At 41.8% G+C, this 23,681-nt stretch overlaps 1 protein-coding gene across 2 annotated transcripts in view; it reads right to left on the bottom strand.

The window, feature by feature from the left end:
- spsb1 (splA/ryanodine receptor domain and SOCS box containing 1) overlaps positions 1–23,681 on the bottom strand; it is a 95,062-nt gene that overhangs the window by 44,994 nt on the left and 26,387 nt on the right. For both annotated transcript variants that reach the window (XM_072586138.1, XM_072586139.1), the window contains exon 2: positions 20,214–20,392. The gene's annotated coding sequence lies outside the window, so the exon portion shown is untranslated. The remainder of the gene's footprint in view (positions 1–20,213; positions 20,393–23,681) is intronic.

The raw sequence follows: 23,681 nt of genomic DNA on the forward strand, positions 1-23,681 counted from the left end.
GTCAGGGAGCCCAGAACTAGAGGGCACAGGTTTTAGGGTGTGAGGGAAAAAGATATGAAAGAGACCTAAAGATCTACTCTTTCCACACAGAGGGTGGTATGTGTATGGAATGAGCTGCCAGAGGAAGTGGAGGAGGCTGATACAATTGCAACATTTAAGAGGCATTTGGATGGGTATATGAATAGGAAGGGTTTGGAGGGATATGGGCTGGGTGCTGGCAGGTGGGACTAGATTGGGTTGGGATATCTGTTTGGCATGGACAGGTTGGACTGAAGGGTCTCTGTTTCCATGCTGTACATCTCTATGGCTATGACTAGAGAGTTTAGATTGTAAGTAATGTCCAGGCATAAGCCAAAAAAAAAAAGTCAGACAGCTTGATTTTTGAAAACACACATGCATAAAGACATGAATTGGGAGGTTTAACTAGTTCTACTTTTATGTTAGTGCACCAAGGTTAAGTACCAAACTTGGTGGCTAAGAGTTAAATTTGTAGCTCTTGACCTTTGAATCAATGGGAGAATTAACCATTCTAGTTCTTGCTTTCCTGGGTCTCCTTGGGAAGGACTAAGATTTATACAACAGATAAAAGCATTAGCGGTCATTGTTCTGTCTAAAACAGGCTAAAACCCACTTGAACTTCCTTCCTGATAGCAGGTTGCTAGCCATCATTTCAACACAACCATAGCTTCCTTATTTTGGCCTTCTATACTATTGACCACCTTCCTAGTCAAGCATTTCCTTGGTACAGTGCTCTGCGCTGCAGCAAGGGCTTTGGGCTACAGTACAATTGCATTCTTGGCTAGTTTATTCACAACTCAAAACAAATGCTGGAGATCACAGCAGCTCAGGCAGCATCCATAGAGGGAGAGCAAGCTAACATTTCAAGCCTAGATGACTCTCCAGGAGCTGAAGAGAAGACTGTGGAGGGGACTATTGTGGAGATTTATGCTACACAGTGGAGGAAGTGATGGAGGAGTGCAGGGGTGAAAGAATGTTGCACAAATGCTGCTGCCCCTCCACACTTCACCTCAACTGAAGAAAGGGGGCATCTAGACTTTAAAAAGTTCGTGTGCACTCTCTCCACAAATGCTGCCTGACCCGCTGTGATAGTTAGCATTTTAGTGTTTCCAGTTCAAATTCCAGCATCTAAAGTAATTTGCTCCTTCATTTGTTATTTCACACAAAATCAGCCTCAGTTATCCAAAGCCATACAGCACAGCCTTCTGCAAGGTTGGACAAGGAGCAGAAGCTTCTTCACTTCAAAATTACCACTCCGTCAAAAAAAACTGCAGATGCTGGAATCCAAAGCAGACAAGCAGGAGATTCGAAGAGCCATTGCACTTCCCCACTTCCTGAAGCTGCCTGGCTTACTGTATTCTTCCAGCCTCCTACTTCTAAAAAGGAATATATCCCAGAGGCAAAGATCACTTTTTAGTCACCTTCCTGCCCCCAAACCAACCTTGATAACCCCACCAAAATCTTCCATTCTCTACACCCAAGTCCTCAAAATAACTCTGCCCCATGAGATTTTATACTTTGACCCACAGTAAGCAAGGGAACTGAAACTAGGCCCAGCTATAGGTCACTCGTTCCTGCTTCACTACGTCGTCTGATTAATGTCTCAATGCCACATTCGGGCTTTCTCCCCATTCAGCACCATTCATGACTCCTCACATACTGAAGCAGTCATGTTTAAATGCAACAAGATTTGGACAGTATCCAAGCTTGGGCTGACAAGCAACATTTGCTCCACACCAATGCCAGGTAATACCACCTCCAATAAGAAGGAGTCTAACCACCATCCCTTGACAACAGGATTACCATCACTTAATCCCTCACTATCAGCATCTTTGGGGTTAACATTGGCCAGAAACTCAACTCAACAAACAAAATGTCTATGAGCAGATCAGGACCTAGGAATGCAGTGGAAAGTAACTCACCTCCCGATTCCCCAAAGCCTGCCTACCATCTACAAAGGTACAGATGTGCAACAGAATACTTCCTACTTGCCTGCATTGGTGCAGCTCAACACCATCCTTGACAAAGGCATCCTGCTTGATCTGGCACCACATCCATTCACTCCACCACCAGATAGCAGTACTGTGTATTGCATACAAGATGAACTGCAGAAATTCACCAAAAGATCCTTAGTCAGCCACATTCATCTAGAAAAACAAGAGCAGTGGATACACAGGAACACCATCACCTGCAAGTTTCCCTCAAGCCACTCACCAAATATAATCGCCGTTCCTTCAATGTCACTGGGTCAAAAATCCAGAAGTCCCTCCCTAAAAGGTCTACCTACAACATGGGGACTGCAGTGGTTCAAGAGGTCAGCTCAGCATCATTGCCAATCTCCATTACCCTGGAGAAGATAAATACCAAACACAAGACCTTAAATCAGGAATGTGGAAGGGGAATGGGGCTGAAAGCTAACTACCTCCCCAATTTGGGAAGGTGGATACAGATGGGGTTCCAAAGTATTTAAAGTGTACATTTAGAACATAGAACATAGAACAATACAGCACAGAACAGGCCCTTCGGCCCACGATGTTGTGCCGAACTTCTATCCTAGATTAAGCACCCATCCATGTACCTATCCAAATGCCGCTTAAAGGTCGCCAATGAATCTGACTCTACCTCGGGCAGCGCATTCCATGCCCCCACCACTCTCTGGGTAAAGAACCCACCCCTGACATCTCCCCTATACCTTCCACCCTTCACCTTAAATTTATGTCCCCTTGTAACACTCTGTTGTACCCGGGGAAAAAGTTTCTGACTGTCTACTCTATCTATTCCTCTGATCATCTTATAAACCCCTATCAAGTCACCCCTCATCCTTCGCTGTTCCAACGAGAAAAGGCCGAGAACTCTCAACCTATCCTCGTACGACCTATTCTCCATTCCAGGCAACATCCTGGTAAATCTTCTCTGCACCCTCTCCAAAGCTTCCACATCTTTCCTAAAGTGAGGCGACCAGAACTGCACACAGTACTCCAAATGTGGCCTAACCAAAGTCCTGTACAGCTGCAACATCACCTCACGACTCTTGAATTCAATCCCTCTGCTAATGAACGATAATACTCCATAGGCCTTCTTACAAACTCTATCCACCTGAGTGGCAACCTTCAAAGATCTATGTACATAGACCCCAAGATCCCTCTGTTCCTCCACCTGACCAAGAACCCTACCATTAACCCTGTATTCCGCATTCTTATTTGTTCTTCCAAAATGGACAACCTCACACTTGGCAGGGTTGAACTCCATTTGTAGCATCATTGCTCGTTAATGCACCTTACTTCAGATTCACGTTGAAATAAATCAAAACGTCAAAACTTTGTTGGCCCTCCAAAAAGAAATAGCCACTGAGCAAATCTGGTTATTTTGGTTTCTGGTTCACTACCAAAATATCCAAATCCAGATAACAAAAAAAAAGGAATAAAGAGATAGGGAAAGCTACAAGAAAAATGGTGGTTTGACATAAACAGAACAGACATTACAGTGCAGAAAACAAAAGACAACAAATCACTCCTGGAACAGTGTCAATCTTCTCTTAAGATGTTACACCATCACTTTCAGACATTTCAATTTGTTTAGGAGATCATTTTGCAAGTGTTTATTCATCAGGAACATAAAACCATCAATAACAAAGATGTGACAAATGAAGACTGGAGCAGAACATCTTACATGTGGAACACAGCATATGCTTAGAAATAAAACAGTTTAAGCCCTGATACATAGATGACACATTCCGGTATTCAGTATTTCCAAATGCTACACCATACATTAGAGACAAAACTTTAACCTATTAGACTGGGGTCAGCACCAGAGAAAGAGAAGGTGTAGAAATCTTTATATATGAGCTCAAGTCAACCATTCTATTTTTAAAATTTTTTTTAAGTGAACAGAACCCCTGACCCTTCTGTTCTTTACTGTCTGACATTTTTTTTCCTTACCCCCACACTCCCACCTAACTGCGGTAGTGCTTTTTCTCCCCCCCCCCCCAGGGCCCATGTTGTGCGTGTGCAGGTGTGAGACAGTGAAAGACACAAGGTGGACAAATCTCTATTCAGTTTCCACCACCAGGAAGAAAGGAAACACCCGAGTGCCCAGTGACAAGCAGGGCCCTTCACAAAGGGCAATGCCGTGTGATCAAACAGTGAAAGGGAGGGCAGGGATTAAATCAAAATAGAGTTGGAGGGGGGGAAATAATGTACTCCACTCCCTGCGGCACCCACCTCTCCCTGAACAACTCCAGGGTGTTGGTGGACACCGCGTGCTCCTTCTCCAAGGACACCCGGGCTCTAGCGTAACTGCTGAAAAGGGGCAGGCGGTCGACCCTAATGATCCCCCCCCCATGGCCCAAATGACCCCGCCCCCCCCACGGCCCATTGCCTGGACCTGTTTATGGCTGGTTTGGCCAGGCGCAGGAGCAGACCCACGAGGAGGAGGTCTTCAGACCTGCCCTAAGTCAACCATTCTATTCAAAGTGAAATCTATTTGCTGTCATGCCAACTCCTATAATTACTATTGAAAATCAGTTTGACTAATCAAATGATTCACAACTTCAAAACTCTCCAACTCTTGCAGCTGGAAAGACCAAGTCGTTATTCTTCTTCACTTTTAATTATGGTTTACACGAAAAAAAAAGTTTTGAAAACCAAAATCATGGAGGGATTGCCAAACTTTTTGGAAAATAAATAAACCTGACATTCATTACAAGTGTTATTTACACAGTTGTTTATTCAACTACTCAGCTGAAAGGTATTTTGCAGGCGAGTGGGTTATTAAAATAATGAGATGAACAGACGGAGATTCAGCCAGCAACAAGCAGCTGATTGGTCTGTTGCCAGTATGTGATTGGCTCCCAGGTAACCGCACAGCTTGGGTTGTGAACAGGAGAAACAGAAGCCATCAGGATCTCCACAAGAACAGGAGCAGCCTCTCCTCTCTGCAATGAGCAAGAGCTCCTTAAGCTGAAGGAAAAAAGGTTTCCTTCAGCAGTTGCTGTAAGCTATGAAGTTTATAAAAATTTAAAAAACATCTGACACTTAAAAGCATGAACCAAGAGCCTTATGCAAACAAGGGAAAGTGTCAAGAATCAGCTCAGAAAAAAAAGTCAGTCAGCCCAGTCCAGTCCTCTCCTTCATCCACACCTTATATCTCCTTGTTTGTCCCCCAAAACGACGACATTTAAGAGGGTGGGTAGTTTTAACAAACAGTGCTATCTGCCAATGGTGCATAGTTGTTTAGCTGTTGCTGGAATCTATTGTGTTGTAATAAAGACGGAGTTTTGCTAAGTACAGATCACTAGTCCTTGCTTTGGTCAACCCAGGTAAATTGGGAGATTCTGCATACTCAAACTTTAAAAAAGGTGACTGTAGAAAGTGGGACTTGATTTCCAACACATTACCCCAGTGAGGCACAAGACAGGGGTTAGGCAGAATTTGGCAACATCATTTGAGTAACAGAACACATTGCAAATTGCAGAGTACTTATACAGATGTTCTTAGATTTCACAATGAGAATGACAGCTTTACTTCAGGACAATTCCCACAGTGAAAACACAGAGGTCAACGTGAGGACAGGATACAAGAGTGTTTTTTTTAAAAAACAGTGGAACACTTTCCACACAGGCATAGGTGACCCAATAGACAATGTAACGGATATACCAAGTTTATTCTTTAATAACAAATTTCAGATGCATTTAGAAAGGATATTAATAGTTCGTGCAGATTTGGTTTTACAGCAAATTAGATCTATTAACCCTGCCAGTACAGCAATAATATTGTTACCTTATCATGAAGGTTAGACAATAGGTGCAGGAGTAGGCCATTCTGCCCTTCGAGCCTGCACCACCATTCAATATGATCATGGCTGATCATCCTTAAATCAGTATCCTGTTCCTGCCTTATCTCCATAACCCTTGACTCCACTATCCTGGAGAGCTCTATCCAATTCTCTTTCTTAAATGAATCCAGAGACTAGGCCTCCACTGCCCTCTGGAGCAGAGCATTCCACACAGCCACCACTCTCTGGGTGAAGTAGTTTCTCCTCATCTCTGTCCTAAATGGTCTACCCCGTATTTTTAAGCTGTGTCCTCTGGTTCGGCACTCCCCCATCAGCGGAAACATGTTTCCTGCTGCCAGAGTGTCCAATCCTTTCATAATCTTATATGTCTCAATCAGATCCCCTCTCTCAGTCTTCTAAACTCAAGGGTATACAAGCCCAGTCGCTCCAGTCTTTCAGGGCAAGGTAATCCCGCCATTCCAGGAATTGACCTAGTGAACCTACGCTACACTCCCTCAATAGTCAGAATGTCTTTCCTCAAATTTGGAGACCAGAACTGCACACAATACTCCAGGTGTGGTCTCACCAAGACCCTGCACAGCTCTTTGCTTCTATACTCAATCCCTTTTGTTATGTAGGCCAACATGCTATTAGCCTTCACTACCTGCTGAACCTGCATGCTTACCTTCATTGACTGGTGTACAAGAACACCCAGATCTCTCTGTACTGCCCCTTTACCTAAATTGATTCCATTTAGGTAGTAATCTGCCTTCCTGTTCTTGCCAAAGTGGATAACCATACATTTATCCACATTAAACTACATCTGCCATGCATCTGACCACTCACCTAACCTGTCCAGGTCACTCTAATCTCCTAACATCCTCATCACATTTCACCCTGCCATCCAGCTTAGTATCAACAACAAATTTGCTAGTTATCACTAATACCATCTTCTGTATCATTAATATAGTAAAAAGCTGCAGTCCCAGCACTAATCCCTGCGGTACCCCACTGCCATTCCGAAATGGAGCGGTTTATCACTACTCTGTTTCCTGTCAGCCAACCAACTTTCAATCCAAGTTAGTATTTTGCCCCCAATACCATGCGCCCTAATTTTGCTCCCTAACCTCCTATGTGGGACTTTATCAAAAACTTTCTGAAAGTCCAGGTACACTACATCTACTGGATCTCCCTCATCCATCTTCAGAGTTATATCCTCAAAACATTCCAGAAGAAGATTAGTCAAGCATGATTTCCCCTTCATAAATCCATGCTGACTCTGACCTATCCTGTTACTACTATCCAGATGTGTCATAATTTCATCCTTTATAATAGACTCCAGCATCTTGCCCATCACGGAGGTCAGACTAACTGGTCTATAATTTCCTGCTTTCTTAAAGTGGTACAACATTAGCCACCCACCAATCCGCAGGAACTGATCCCAAATCTATCAAACTCTGAAAAATAATCACCAACGCATCCACAATTTCTCAAGCCACCTCCTTCAGTACCCTGGGATGTAGACCATCAGGCCCCGGGGACTTATCAACTTTCAGACCTAACAGACTCTCCAACACCAATTCCTGGCAAATATAAAATTCCCTTAAGTTCAGGTTTCAGGGTCTATCCATAATTATATCAATGCTGGCTTAAACCAAAAAAGTGAAAATTCCTCTTCATGTAACTAGGGCTATTTATATGTAATCAGCTTATTTCAAAAAGATTAAAGTTTATAAAGGTTAAACCATACATAAAAACATGTCTTTGACATTTTCCAGTATAAATAATATGTCCACACATTAAAAAACCGTCCATATAAAGATCTGTCACCTTTAATTACACAATTCACTAAGGAGGTAACACTTCTGCCAGTAAAGCTTTGCACCATGCTCTGCACAGAACCCCTTCCTGCTACACCAAGCTATCTTTCTGTATCACTAATTCAAACGAGTCTTGACACGAACTATAAACAGATACAATGCCAACAGAAAGCAGGAATCAAGTTGAAAGTGAACCATAGTCATGCAAACACATTCCAAGTTTCTTAAAAGCTTTGCATTTATATGGAGTTTTTTGCCATCACTGGGTGTCTCAAAGCTCAAGAAATATTATTTTGTTTAAAAAAAGTTAGTCTTGTAACATACAGCAAAACAAAAACACACAGGATGCAACTAGTACCACCTAGAGAGTTTTTGTGAAAATACATATATCCACCATAAGCATCAAAACGGAAACAATGGGACGTTAAACACCCATTCTGCCAGCCAAACAGGCTGGTGTGGTTTCAAACTAACATCACACTCAAAAAAAGATAGCACTGCCAGCAGTGCATTACTCCATCAGTACCACACCCCAGTGTCAGTCTAGATTTGGGGGCAGAGGTTGTGGCATAGAGATTAACAGCACCAGGAACCTGGGAATCGATTCCACCCTCTGGGGACTGTGCAAACTCCACATTCTGTGTCTGCAAGGGCTTCCTCCCACAGTCCAAAAGATGTGCAGGTTAGGATAGATTGGCCATGCTAAAATTGCCCATAATGTCCAGGATGTGCAGAGTAGGTGGATACAGCATGGGAAATGCAGGGTTACAGGTAGAGTGGAGGTCAACAGACAATAGACAATAGATGCAGGAGTAGGCCATTCAGCCCTTCGAGCCTGCACCACCATTCAATATGATCATGGCTGATCATTCCCAATCAGTATCCTGTTCCAGCCTTATCTCCATAACCCTTGACTCCACTATCTTTAAGAGCTCTATCCAATTCTTTCTTAAATGAATCCAGAAACTGGGCCTCCACTGCCCTCTGGGGCAGAGCATTCCACACAGCCACCACTCTCTGGGTGAAGTAGTTTCTCCTCATCTCTGGGTGGGATCCACTTCAGAAGGGTCCACGTGGACTTGATGGGCCAAAATGGTCTGCTTCCACACTGCAAGAATGCCTTAAAATTTGTCGGGAAAAGGGTTAAAAAAAAAAAAAAAGGGAAATTAGGGAAAGGGAAAGGGAAAAAAAAGGTGATGCTTGGGGTGAAATAGGCGAGAAAAGATAAAGAGAAGAAACCAACTGAGTCAGTTATGGGCATCAACTGTAATTCTGACATGCACCCGGAGACTCACTTTAATAAAAAAAAAGTGCAGCTTGGCAACATTCAAAAGAAAAAAGAAAAACAAAGTTCCAGCCTGGCTTTTGGAAGCAAGGAAACAACCCAAGTAAACAAACAGATACAAAATCCAAAAATATTGTTCAATAGTGCAGATATTGGAAATCTGAAATAAAAAACAAAAAAAATTTAATGAGGCAATATCCAAGATGGGGGACAGGCAGATGCACAAGATCGACACCCTGACAAAATAACTCAACTGAAAACAAAAGACCCCCGAATACAAAAAAAGGGTGTAGATGAGGGAAGAAATATTCCAAACAACAAAAAAAAACCATTGTGTTTCACCCCAACTAACTAGCACAATGCTATTATTACAACAATCAGTCCGTGACATTTTGAAATCAGCTATAATACTGCACCTGAACTTCCAATTACAGGTCAAAAAAAGGAAAAAAAGAAATCTGGCTCTGGAGATTCCCTGCCTAGACAGAGATTGGAAATTCCCTTGGTTTTTTTTTTAAAAAGTGTTAAAACAAAAAAAAACTTTCCACTAGCAACTGGGATGTTAGCAAATAAAAACCATAACAAATAATATGCACAGAAAGCAATCTTTAGCAAAAAAGAATTTGCCAAAAACCTCCCAAATAAGAAAAAAAATTACCTTCTTGCAACTAAATTTCAAGAACTTGAACTTGTTTTAAGAGGACGGTCTAAAAACCTCCTGGATGACCATGTTATTACACCGCTTCCTCTAAAGTCCAGAATGCTTATGGCCAAGTCACTTCTGGATTATACAGTCAGGTTAGAATGCCAAGCCACATATTTGAACTAGAAAATGTAGCAGATAAATATTTACCTGTAGCAAAAAACAGTAATAAAAAATTTCATCATCTGAACAGTACCACCCATTCCTGAAATGGAGATATGGTTTAAATGAATTCATAAAATGAGCCCAAGGTATGTTGTGATGTAACTGTGACCTCAGCAGTTGCCACGAGATAGGAGTCTTCCAAAAGGAATGCAGCTCAGCGTGCTAGCTACTGCTTTATATAGTTACTGGGAATAAACAAACAAATAAACACTGTCCAAAAGAAACCAGAGAGTGATCTGGTCTGAGTTTGTATGAAGAACCCCCTAATTATGATGTAATACAGGAACAGGTGCTGCTAGTTGCTTGGGCCTACTTGAAATAGTTTCCCCCAAAAGAAAAGCTTTCTGAAAAGTTGAATGTTGGGCAACACAGTGGCTCCGTTGGTAGCATTGCTGTTTCACAGCGTCAGGGACCTGGGTTCGATTCCACCCTTAGACAACTGTCTGTGTGAACCCACATCTCACGGGTTTCCTCCCACACAGTCTAAAGATCTGCAGGTTCAGATGGATTGGCCACAAGAAGTGGGGTTATGGCAATAGGAGATTGGGTTTGGGTAGCATGCTCTAAAAAAAAAAGGGTTGATGAGGACTTGATGGGCTACAAATGGCCTGTCTTGACACTGTAGGAATTCTATGAATTGGACAGGATGCAATATGTGGTGTACCTAAGTACTGGATTACAATAGAAACATATGTACAAATATGTTTGTGTAAATTTTCACCACTTTTTTTGAAAAAAAGTCAAAAATCTGTAACTGAAATTTGAGACAAAATACAACTGAATCAGGAGGAAAAAAAACACTGAAGTCAAGAGAAAATTGAAACCATGTACTTTTCAAAGTATGTCAAGTACAAAAAAGGACATGGTGTAAGGAGAGTTTTAAATTTTGGGGTAGTTAATAGATTTAGTGATACTCTTTAAATTCTCAAGAACCACAAGATTACAACCATTGTAATCACACATCTTACTGGGAGGTGCCAAAAGTTAATGAAAATTTTTTTAAAAAAAGGTAAGTGTGCAGACTGGGCAATACCAAAGTAGCTAACAACAAATAGGAGTTCCTCAGTATCTACTTTGTTGAAGCACATTCTGCATAATCATGATGATTACTCCTAACGAAATACCATGGACGATCAGGTGCACAAGTCTCTTGTCAGGCAGATCTCAGGAGTCAGGCAGTGTCGTCATCATCTCTGGAGGAGTGTACAACATTGTCACATACAACGTGACTACAGATATTTTGTCTCCTACTCATCCAACCTCCCACCACCGCCCTCTGAATTAGTGACATTTGAAGAATGGCTTTCAAGTGCCCATTAAAAATTACTCAATGACAATTCTTTTTAACGCATCTTGAAGTTTGAATGCTGCTACAGGTGGCAGTCGTATCCAATAAAAAAGGACAAAGTGGGTTTCACTCTAATTCCCAAACAACTTTACACTTCAGCGCAGAATCACACTAAGCTGCGGCAAGTTATCACCCATTTGTGGAATCACAACGCATCCACACCAACCTGACATTCCAATCTGACCTAGTCCCATTTGCCAGTATTTGGATAAAATAAAATACTCGTCTGCCCTCAAAATTGAGCAGGCACTTCATAGAAAAACAGATTAGTTTATCTTCTTAATCTGTTTGCGAAAAAAAACCAGACAAGTCATTACCACATCATTTGAGAGTTTGCTATCTGAAGATTGTAGTCTAATGTGTAGAATAGTGAGAGCCAGTGAAGTTTGATGTTTAAAAGTGCAGTGCACTTCATCAGGAGCATTTTAAAGCAAAAAAAATAAGCCAGGAACACTTCGCTTGTCTGGTAGGTGTCTTCTGTAGACCCACTGAACACTTTGTGACAGAGAATATTTCAAAGTATCTTCTGTGGGAAGCACATTCTGTACTAAGCCAAGTAATTGAGACCTTATACTTAACTAGTCCATGCCAAAACTACCAGGTAAAAATCACTAGAATGGCACTAGCTTGCCAAAACCAGTCAAACTAGGAAAGTTGAGAAAGAGACACTGTCACAACAAGACTTTGATGCAAGGCCATGGTTGATTGCACAACTCTGGTAAAGGACTATATTATAAAAGATTTCAAAAAGGATTACCCCAGAAATCACTGGCAGCCACGTTAATATACTGCAACCTCTTCAGTCCAGAAAAGGTTGGGGCCAAATCACTTCCAGATTACATAACATTAAAATTGCCAAATCACCCTGTGTAAGCTAGAAAAATGTAGAAGAAAAATATTTACCTCAAATCACAAAACACTGTTTATTACTTCTCTAATGTTTTATCAATCTATTTGCTCGATACCTTCCATGTTCGCGGAGATAGGGCTTTTTAAAAAAAACAGGGTGTAAAAATTAGCCCAAAAGGTATGTTGTGATGCAACTGCAACCTCAGTAGTTATGTGAAAAAGCACTACCAAAAAGAATACAACTCAGCACGGAGAGACAGACTTATGGCTGCACTGGATAGGTGTTATTTATGGAAATCCTGAAATCAACTCCTAGGAGACAGATAGGCCACAGTTCGAATTCCCTTTCATACAAAAATGGTTTAAAAATCTCCAAAGAGGAGGATTATTTGCACATTAAATTATTTACGTTGCACTCTGTCAATTATTACTCAAACCCAAAATACAAGATCATGCTCTTATTTTTATTGGTTTCACTAGGATGGGATGCAAATATAGTTCTTTCCATTGCAATAAATCGGTCATCATCTTCAATATCAAAGTCTTCACTTTGATTATAAAGCAAAAGCGCACACACACTGCATGACTCAGAGTGCAAGTCAACGAACTGCAGTTTATGTATGTAAACTGCATTGCTCCAAATACTTTGCTGATTGCATCCGGGGAAAAAAAAAAATCACCTTGAGCATCTGAAGGTCACACAGCTGGCACAAGGGCGGATCAGAGCTCTGACGTTGACTTGTATCAACTATTTCAACAAAAACTCATTTTATTCATCTTTACAGTTTGAAAACAACAAAAGGCCTTTTGAAGGTCTGCAAAAGCAGCCAGACATTGGTTTATAATTCTTGCTCGATAGGCAATTAGTCTGATCATTTTACACATACTTAAATTTTAATTGATGTTTTGAGTTAAGTTTGTCATGTGACCATGTATCACTTACAAGGAAGCTATTATAGCATTGATGCTAATTAGAGCATTTTGTGATAGATAGTGTTAGTGTTAATTACATTCCAGAAGAGAATGCCAAGACGTAAATGAGGCAGAAGAAGAAAAAAAAGGTTTCAGGAATAAAACAGAAAATAAACCAGTCCGACTGACCAAGTTGCCACTGAGAAATTAGATAGTTACAGTACATAAAACTAGACTCTCCAAAAGCAATACTCCACTCAGTGACATGCAGGAAGGTTCAAATAAAGCACATTGAGTTACAATGGGAGTAGCATGAGAAATCAACGTTTTGGGCATAAGCAGGGCCGAAACGTCGATTCTCCTGCTCCTTGGATGCTGCCTGACCTGCCGCGCTTTTCCAGCAACACATTTTCAGCTCTATCTCCAGCATCTGCAGTCCTCACTTTCTCCTACAATGGGAGTAGACCACCAACTGCTAATCTGATGAGGATTGGCTATTCGTTTGCCAAGTCCAGACTGGTACTCAGTTGAAAATTACTGCATCATTTTTGAAAAACCCCTTAAATCTGCTGCCATTGCTTTGGACAGAATCCTTCCCCCAACCTGTCATTTAACTAGAAGATTGCCAGAAATTGGTCATAATTCTTAACATTCAGAAAATTAGTGAAATTTCACTGACCAATCAGCATCTACAAGTCATTTTGCAACAGGAACAGTTCTTCTCATGAGTCACCATTTGCAGGTTCGGTGCGGATAGGAATAATCTAAAACTTGGCATGTAATTATTGGCGGTCAGACAGGACTGTCCAATAGACATTGGATAACTATACTCACCGGAGAAATAATTGGGAATTTTCTCCTATTCAAAGATTCGACTATTAAAAAGACATAGGATACAAGTTGCGGCAAATTGGAAATCCAGATAGAGGCAACCCCAGGTTCTGTTCACCAGTCAATTAGTCCCAAATTGGCAAAACAAAGAGACATTACCAAGTACAGGAAAACCTAGTTAGAGTTTTATTTTAAGAACTAGAACAACTAGTGGAACTTCATGACCACCGAAGTTAGGGCCACTGGGTGGTAGTCATTGAGACATGCTGCATGGGCATTGTTAGGCACAGGGATGTTGATGTTGACCCTTTTGAAACAGGCAGGGACAGTGGCCAGCTGCAGGGAGAGGTTGAAGATGTCTGAGAAGACCTCTGCCAGTTTTTCTGCGCATGCCCCGAGTGCACAGCCTGGTACTCAGTCTGGTCCAATAAGATTTCCTTGGATTCATGAAGGAAAACTGATTTGACCGCTGATGCAGTGACTGTTGGGATAGGTTCATCAGGACCTATCAAAATAGGCTTTAACCTCTCCTCCGAAATGCTGTTCAAAGTGAGCATAGAAGGCAATGAGAAGATCTGGGAGGGATGGGTCATCGTCTCTTTTTTAAAATCTGTGATATCATTCAGTCCTTGCCATAATCACTGGGTGTCTGTCTGGGTCTCTAGTTTGGACCGGTATTGGTCCTTGGCTGTCTTAATGGCTCTGTGAAGGTCATACTTGGATTCCTAATATTTGAGTGGGTCTCCTGATCTGAAGGCCTCACACCTGGTTTCTAGCAGGTTCTCCAATGTCCTGATGCATTCAGGATTTCCTGTTGGGGAACACCCAGATTGCCTTCCTTGGTATGCAGTCCTCCTCACACTTGCTGATAAAGTCTGTGACGGTGGTGGTGTACTTGTCCAAGGTACCGGTGGCCTGTTTGAAAACAACCCAATCAGCTGATACCAGACAGCACTGGAGTTGATCCTCTGCCTCCTCAGACCAGCACTGGACCTGTATCTGCGAGGGGGTCCCCTGCTTGAGCTATTGCCTGTAAGCTGGGAGAAGAAACAGGACATTGTGGTCGGAGTTCCCGAAAAGGAGGGTGGGGGATGGAGAGGTAGGCATCTTTCACAGTGGGGTAGCAGTGGTCTAAAGTGTTCGGGCCCCTGGTTGGGCAGGTAAATGTTCTGGTGGTATTTGGGCAGCACCACCTTTAGCTTGGCTTGGTTGAAGTCACCAGTTACAATAAACAGGGCCTCAGGGGTGTTCCATCTCCAGGGTGTTGGTGGTGGAGTACAGCACATCCAGAGCTTCCTCAACCTTTGCTTGGGATTTGTACACCAGCTAGTTTAGCAGTGGTAACTTCCCATGGTAGATAGAAAGGGCAGCATTTGATGGTGAGGACTTCAAGGTTTAGGGAGCAATGGCTGCCCATGGTTGCAATGTCCACGCACAAGTTCTTGATTGAAAAGCAAACCTTTCCACCCTTTGTTTTACCTGAAGACACTGTACAGTCCAAATGATGGATAGAAAAACAGCTATGTAAGAATCCTACTCATTGAAGGCTGAACTGTAGTCAACACTATTATCCCCTCGAGACTGGATTACTAAAAATTTAGCGATCTTGGACTAAGCCCCACTCTCTGCAACTGGATCCTCAGTTTCCTGACCCACAGGCTACAATCAGTGAAGATCGGGGCCAATATTTCATCCTCACGAACACTCAACACTGGAGCCCCCCCCCAGGGGTGTGTACTCAGTCCCCTACTGTACTCACTGTATACCCATGACTGGTGTCAACTACCAGACTAAGGCCATTTACAAGTTCAATGATGACAACATCATAGTCAGTCAAATCTCAGATGGCAGTGAAACAGACTATAGATGGTAGGTAGAAGACCTGGGGAAAAAAAATGGTGCACTGAGAACAACCCAGCTCTCAATGCCAGCAAAACCAAAGGAACTCATTATTGACTTTCCGCAGGATGTTACTCATGCCCCCCTACACATTAACAGCACAGAGGTGGAAAGAGTGGAGGGGGTCAGGCTCCTGGGGAGTGGTCATCCACAACAAGCTTTCCTGGACTCATGTGGACGCACTGGTTACAAAAGCTCAACGTCTCTTCTTCCTCAAGCAGCTGAGGAAATTGGGCATGACAGTGAAGACCCTTGCTAACTTTTATAGGTGCACCATCGAGAGCATTCTGTCTGGATGTATATAACTACCCGATATGATATCGGAGATGGTGAGAGAGAGAGAGAGAGAGAGAGAGAGAGAGAGAGAGAGAGAGAGAGAGAGAGAGAGAGAGAGAGAGAGAGAGAGAGAGAGAGAGAGAGAGAGAGAGAGAGAGAGAGAGAGAGATGAACTCAGCCCGGACAATCAAAGGCCAAATCATCCATCTACAGAATCCATCTACCAGGCCCGCTGTCAAGGAAAGGCCGCCAGCATTCTCAAAGATCCATCCCACCCTGGTAATGTTTTTCTACAACCTCTACCATCAGGGAGAAGGTACAGAAGCCTCAACACGCACCAGCTGGTTTCCAATTGTTTCCACCCTACGATGAGAATACTGATTGAACTCAAACTCTTAACATTCGCCTATACCTGGGTTTTTGTTTTTGCTACTGTTTATCTATTATTTAAAATATCTATGCTACTTAACTCTGATCTGCCTGTATTGCTCACAGGACAAAGCTTTTCACTGTGCCTTAGTACATGGGACAATAAATTCAATTCAACCATGAATAGGATTGTCCTCAAAATTAGGGACTCCCCTCCATGGTTAATTTCATTTACTAGGGTCCACTGTTTCATTAGGCTTGTGGTGCAGTGGTAGTGTCCCTACCTCTACAGCAGGTGATTGTAGAACCTAGGCATCATGACTCAGAGGTAAGTAAGAACATCTCAGCTGGTAAATTGAATAAACTGAAGCGGTATTTTTAATTTATTTTTAATGTCTTACGACACATCTACACACCCAACTCTTCAAATAGCATTGAAATAAAAAAGGTTTGTGGGCTTGTTGGTAAAATAATACATAATTTCAGAGTGCAAGTTTTTCTAAACTGAACACCTTCCTTGGGGACCATAAGGTTAAAGAAAATAAAGCTAAAATATATTTAGTATTGTGCAGGGAGAAACTTGAATTTTTGTAAACCTGGATTAAAAAAAAATACAAATCTTAAGGCTAGCCAACATTTGACAATAAAAGTGCCAAACCAAAAAATCAGATGTTAAAATGTTTAAATGACTAGCTTTAGGGGAAAAAACCACCACTGTGGCCTGCCAGTTCATATCCAAGGATCCAGGGGGAAAACAAGAAAAAAATAAAAATCAGACAAGATGCTGAAAAATATAAATATAAATATAAATTAATGTGATAAAGGCATGTGTTTCTCCCTCCTATCCCATACCATGGCTCTGCAATACAAAAAAAAGGTATAACTTTTTGTTAAATATCATTTGAGACTTTGGACTCTGAACCAGTGACGTGGGTTTTGGGTCAGTGTACAAGGTTTAAAATGATTAATTTGTCAGCATTTCTGAAGCCATGATTTTATATAAACTGGTATGCCAGTCCAGAGGATGATACTCTGATTTGCATTGAAGGAGGAGTCTTACTTAGAGAGAAACATTAAGGAATGTGTATTAGCTTGCATTTGTTTAGAAGAGTCAGAATTTCCGAGAGAAAAACCCATAACTTGGAAAAATTTGTTTGTAGTTGGAGTTTGATGCATGAAACATATCTTATGGAAAAGAATCAGTTAGTGAACAGAGGGGAAAGAAATAGGTTAACTCCGTGCAAGGGCTTTTGTTTTGAAGTTCCAAACCAGAAGTGTTTAGTTTAGAACCATGAAGGGTTAGCTTTCCAGCTTCAAAAGCTCAGTTGTGTGAATAGTCAAGAGATTTCCAAGCTCGTTCTTTCCATTTAAGTCATACCTATAGATATGATCAAACATGCTGATGCTCACTGAACACTAATACGTTGGGGTAGATGGGATTGCATTACTTTGTGAATTTAAAAATCTTTCAGATTGTGCTTATGTAAATATTTAGTTTATCTGATCTTCACTTCTTATGTATAAACAACCAGAACCGCAGCATTGATTGATTGTTTCAGTGAAACAGCAGCAACTTAAGAAACAAACATTTGGCTTGATAAATCATTTCAGCCTGAGATCAGAATTGTCCAGTGATAACAACATCAGCAGGGATCAGAACAGTAAGCAAACACAAAAGTAACAAAAAAAAAAAAAAAAGTGTTACTAGTACACATGAGATTGTAGAGAATAGAATTATTTAACACTACAACATTTTTGGGGCAAAGTATTCCTCAGAGCAACAAATATTTCTCCACAATCCCGGCCAGGTTTGAAGAGTTACTCGACCATCAGTTTAAGAAGTTCAAGCTAATAACCACAGCAATCAGTAAATCTGGGAATACAAGAACAGGTCTCAGTCTGGTGACATTTTGTAACAACCCGTTTGGGTCACCCATGTCTTTAGGAAAAGACATTTGCCAACTTTGCCCAGACTGACCGATGTGGGACATGGTTCACTCTTCACTGCCCTCAAAATGCTCCAGCAAGCCACAACTCAAAAGGAGAATTACGGGTGGGTAACATATACTGGTCTTGGTTAATGAGGCCCATTCCATGAAAGAATGAGAAACAGAGCAGGATGCAATTTGAAAAAGATTCGTAGCTAATGTTGAGGTTCAGATTGTGGAAAAGAAAAACAAAAAAAGAGAACCGAAGTGATATCACTCACCTTAGCAGACCAAGACAAATAGAAAACGGGACAGAACACCAACTCTTCAGAGGCTCAATGATGTTATGCATGGTGACAAAGTGTCTGAAAACAAACCTTCCAGCTCAGCGAGCAAACTTACAACCTGAACCTACAGAGCTAGATAGCAAGTACAGTGGGTATGGGTTTGTGTACACTTTAGGAAGCATCTGATAAAAGATACCACAGAAAAGGGCTGATTAAAATTTTTTTAAAAATGAAGAGAATGTTATCATATTCATAGACAGGGTCCAAAAAAAAAAGGAAGTCTCTCAGACTGAGGATGTGGTGAGTGGTGTGCCACAAGTATACGTGAGAGGCTTTACAAAAAGTAGCAACTTCAGCTAAGTGAGAATTCCAATCCAAAGACCTCAACACAATTCACTGATGCGGACTTTGATACGATTCCAGAGTACTGTTGCCCTATTGGAGAGACATTGTTGAGAGATTAGATGATAAACCAAAGGCCTCGTCTACCCTTTTGGGGTGAATACAAAGAAAGTCTCAGTCAAAGAATGGGTGTCCCATTAGTGTCATGATCAATGCGTGAAAGGTTATAATAGTGGCCTCCTTCTATCTATAGATAAGTCCCTCACTGTCAATGATAGCCCTCTGAAGGAGCATTTCAACTTGTGCCACTCCCCTGCCTTTTGACTTGAAATTCATTTCAGGTTATCCAATTCCTGTGGAAAGCCTTAGTTGAACCCACTTCCACCAGACCAAAAAAAAAGGTCAAGATATGCAAGCACTACAAATCCTCAAAATCACTATTGCTTCTTCTGGAGTAACGGTGGGTGGTTCTCAACCCTTCCACCCAGGGGACCGGAGAGTCTCATTCCACCTCAGGTTAAGGCCCCACATGATTTGTGTCAAAATAGAGGAAGTACAGCCCCTGCTTATCCAATCTAAAATTTCTCTTCAGCACAGCCAATCTTTTCTGCACTCTAATGCTTCCACATCCTCCCCAATCTGCAGAACACAGAACTATGCAATATTCCAGGTGAGAACAAATGAAAGTTTTTTTTTGCACGATGATGAATTCCTTAGTTGAGAGACAGACAGATACTTGGACAAGTTAATATGATACACATTCAGGGAAGGTGGGACTTGACTCTGACATTCTGGCCATTGTGCCAGAACATTAATCCCTACATTAATTACCTCAGCCTGCCCAGTCACAATTCCTAGTTGTGTATAGAGGAATCTCTATTCCTGCACCCACTAGAATAATTTCACTTTTAAAAACTCTCATTCTAGAGTATCTCTTAATGATGCAGTGGCAGAGCCCCCAACTGAGCCAAGTGGCCTGGGTTCAAGTCCTACCTGTGCAAGGGCATCACTGAACAGGTCAATCCTTTGAAGAGATCATTGAAAAATTCTTCCCAAAGTGAATCACTTCTCTGCAATAAAATTTTAATCTGCCATTTCTTGATCATTCCATCAGTTTATGTTTACACCTTATCAAGTTCTACATTATCTTCCTCAACATATGGATCATCCACAAATTTTGAAACATTTTGCCTGTACACTGTAGCAGAGGCCATTACTGGCCAGTATTTGAGGTCTCCTCTTGAACAGCACATTTCTAATGTTAGTTTTGCTTTTGTGCAGTCATAAGCTTGAATGCCTCACTTGATGATCTTCCTGTACTGCTTGCAAAACAAAGCTTTTCACTGTACTTAGGTAGATGGGACCACAATAAATCAAATCAAAGTTTTGTGCCATGATAGCACCCTTACCTTGGGGCCAGAAGCTCCACGTTAGACTCCCACTGGCTCAAATATCAATTCTGACCAGGTTTTACTTTTTTTAAAAAGTATCTACAGGTGTCTTCTTGAAACCCCTTTAGAAACTGGTGGTGTTGACGTGTTCGAGTTGAAGTTCAATTATACTAAAATTTCCCGTCGAATTACTGTTCCTAAAACAAAACCAAAATAACTCCATTAGAACAAAAGGAAATACCACGTTCATAACACCCCACAACGTACAGACCAAAACAAACCTACACTTCATCTGCAGTAACCCAGTCCAAACAGATTGCTGGATATGTGTGACTATGCATTTAGTTTTATACCACCCCAATTACTTAACACAGTTGCCAGTCAAGTTCAGCTACATTTGCATTCACTTGCAAATTTGATTGTTCAAAACAAGGTTGAATTCTGAACAATGCTGATTCCACAAATTGCACATGGACTGCAACGTGGTGTGCAGAAATAGCAACAGAAATTGAAGTTGAATTAGGTGCAGGTTTTGGTTCAGCTATAAATTTTTCAGCATAAATTAAAACCTGTCTCCTATACTCGAAGTGTTCTCAAAATTCACAACATGATCTTATAGTGTTGGACTTTGGAATTTGGTGTAAAGATGTAATTTTGATGGGGGGGGACGCAAAGGGATGGGATGAAACCTGGAAATAGATAGAGTTACTGGTCTTGAACAGAGTTTGAAGTCACACAGCACCAAGTTATATAGTCCCTTTGACACCTTGCTTTCAAGCAAGCTGTTGGACTACAACCTGGTGTCAGTTGACTACTGACCATCCACTCCAGTCCAACACCAGCACCTCTATCATATCATTTCTTGAAGGGTTAAAGATGGTGCAAAACAGAACATCTCCCATGCCAACACACCTAAAAAACAAGTTAGAACAAACTTCAGAATAAGAATGATAATGGTAAAACTCAATAAAACAGGTGGTGGTGGTGGTGACCTATATTAGTCTGTCCTCAGCATGCTCAACAGCAAACTAAATGTAAATATTGAAAAATTTGAGTTAACTGTGAAATATTCAAGTATGAATGCAGAGCAGCCACAGCACAAAAATTCACAAGGATGCAAAGAAAGAAGTTTTTCCACTGTGGGTAATTCATGGTACAATGACAGAGTCCTATGATCCATCGCTGTAGCTGGAGATTTTTTGTGAAAAAAAACTAACTTCTAATTAATGCAATTGCTATAAAGACTTGAAATAGTTAACTTCAGAACGCTTTCAAAAAGAAAATGAACTCTTAAAATAAAGCTTACACATGTATGACAGAACAACAATTCCTGGAACATACTGGAGTTGGAATTCCATCACAAGGCATGACAACTTGGGCAGCTTTCCACAATCCTCTACTCAAAAAAAAAAATTCAGGAATTTTGTAGGAGCTAAACATTAATTTAAAATTCCATAACCCATGGGAAAAAAATGTTTACTATCATTTGGAGGCAAGAACAGGTAATCTTATAACATCAGGACCACACCACTGCTCCTAATCCCAAAAAAAGATATTATCCAGGAAATGTTTTGCTCCAATTAGTCTGTCCAGTTACTGCTGAAACTCAACCATGAAACAAGCCAAAGTTCAAATTCAGAATAAAAGTGCTCCAAATATTTTAAATTGCCTATCCCACTCAGAACATCTCGGCTTGCATGTTGCAATGCAAGGTGGGAATTGACGAAGGGTAGGTGTTGCACGTACAACATCTCATGCGAGAGACAGACTGAACACAAAAGTTCCAAAATTCATTTTCCAAGCTTCAATTGGGGCCAGAATGATCAAAACACATGCTCCCCAAAGGCTGCTGAAGTTAATCTGTGGAAGCAAGGGACATGAAACCTGGGCATCAAATTAATAACACAAAGTCAGAACCCAAGCCAAGCCATGTTAGAAGAACAATATAAAACGTAAAATGTTCCATGAAAAAAGGTGGTGTCCAAATAAGACTTCTTATTAAACCTGGACAAGAGGTTGAAGGTGGAGATGGAGTATGGTCATGTGACTCATGGTCTGGCATGCATCACTAAACGGTCAGCAGGGGCTGCAGTTTGCCACCCACCGATTGCACATCCTTTACTTGCCAGTAGCTGTTCAGTTTCTTGAGCTCAGTGCTATATGAAGCTTCCCCATCCTTAGACAGGAGTTGCTGCATATCCTTCATCACATTAGGCATCCTGCAATCCTAGAACAATCTCTCACTCACTAACCATATAGTGTCAGTGATGTACAGCATGGAAACAGACCCTTCGGTCCAACCAGTCCATGCCGGCCAGATATCCCAACCCAATCTAGTCCCACCTGCCAGTACCCGGCCCATATCCCTCCAAACCCTTCCTATTCATATACCCATCCAGATGCCTCTTAAATGTTGCAATTGTACCAGCCTCCACCACTTCCTCTGGCAGCTCATTCCATACACGTACCACCCTCTGCGTGAAAAAGTTGCCCCTTAAGTCTCTTTTATATCTTTCCCCTCTCACCCTAAATCTATGCCCTCTAGTTCTGGACTCCCCCACCCCAGGGAAAAGACTTGGTCCGTTTACCCTATCCATGCCCCTCAATTTTGTAAACCTCTAAGGTCACCTGTCAGCCTCCAACACTCCAGGGAAAACAGCCCCAGCCTGTTCAGCCTCTCCCTATAGCTCAGATCCTTCAACCCTGGCAACATCCTTGTAAATCTTTTCTGAATCCTTCCAAAGTTTCACAACATCTTTCCAACAGAAAGGAGACCAGAACTGCACGCAATATTCCAACAGTGGCCTAACCAATGTCCTGTACAGCTGCAACATGACCTCCTAACTTCTGTACTCAATACTCTGACCAATAAAGGAAAGCATACCAAACGCCTTCTTCACTATCCTATCTACCTGCGACTCCACTTTCAAAGGAGCTATGAACCTGCACTCCAAGGTCTCTTTGTTCAGCAACACTCCCTCGGACCTTACCATTAAAAGGTGTATGAGTCCTGCTAAGATTGGCTTTCCCAAAATGCAGCACCTCACATTTATCTGAATTAAACTCCATCTGCCACTTCTCAGCCCATTGGCCCATCTGGTCCAGATCCTGTTGTAATCGGAGGTAACTCTCTTCACTGCACAGCATCCAAGCAGCAGGAGAATCAACGTTTCGGGCATGAGCCCTTCTTCAGGAATGAGGAAGTGTGCCCAGCAGGCTAAGATTAAAAAAAGGTAGGAGGGGGGACTTGGGGGAGGGGTATTGGAAAGGAGATAGGTGGAAGGTGGTTAAGGTGAGGGTGATAGGCCGGAGAGGTCAGGAAGAAGATTGCAGGTTAGAAAAGGTGGTGCTGAGTTTGAGGGTTGGGACTGAGACACCAACAGTGAAAGGAAGGAAGCAGTGGAATGCTTTGAGGAGGTTGCCATCAATGTGAACGTGTGAGAATTGACACCGTCCTGATGTAGAATGGACAAGTCCTGATGAAGG

Source organism: Chiloscyllium punctatum, chromosome 16, assembly GCF_047496795.1.
Source record: "Chiloscyllium punctatum isolate Juve2018m chromosome 16, sChiPun1.3, whole genome shotgun sequence".
NCBI classification, from domain to species: domain Eukaryota; kingdom Metazoa; phylum Chordata; class Chondrichthyes; order Orectolobiformes; family Hemiscylliidae; genus Chiloscyllium; species Chiloscyllium punctatum.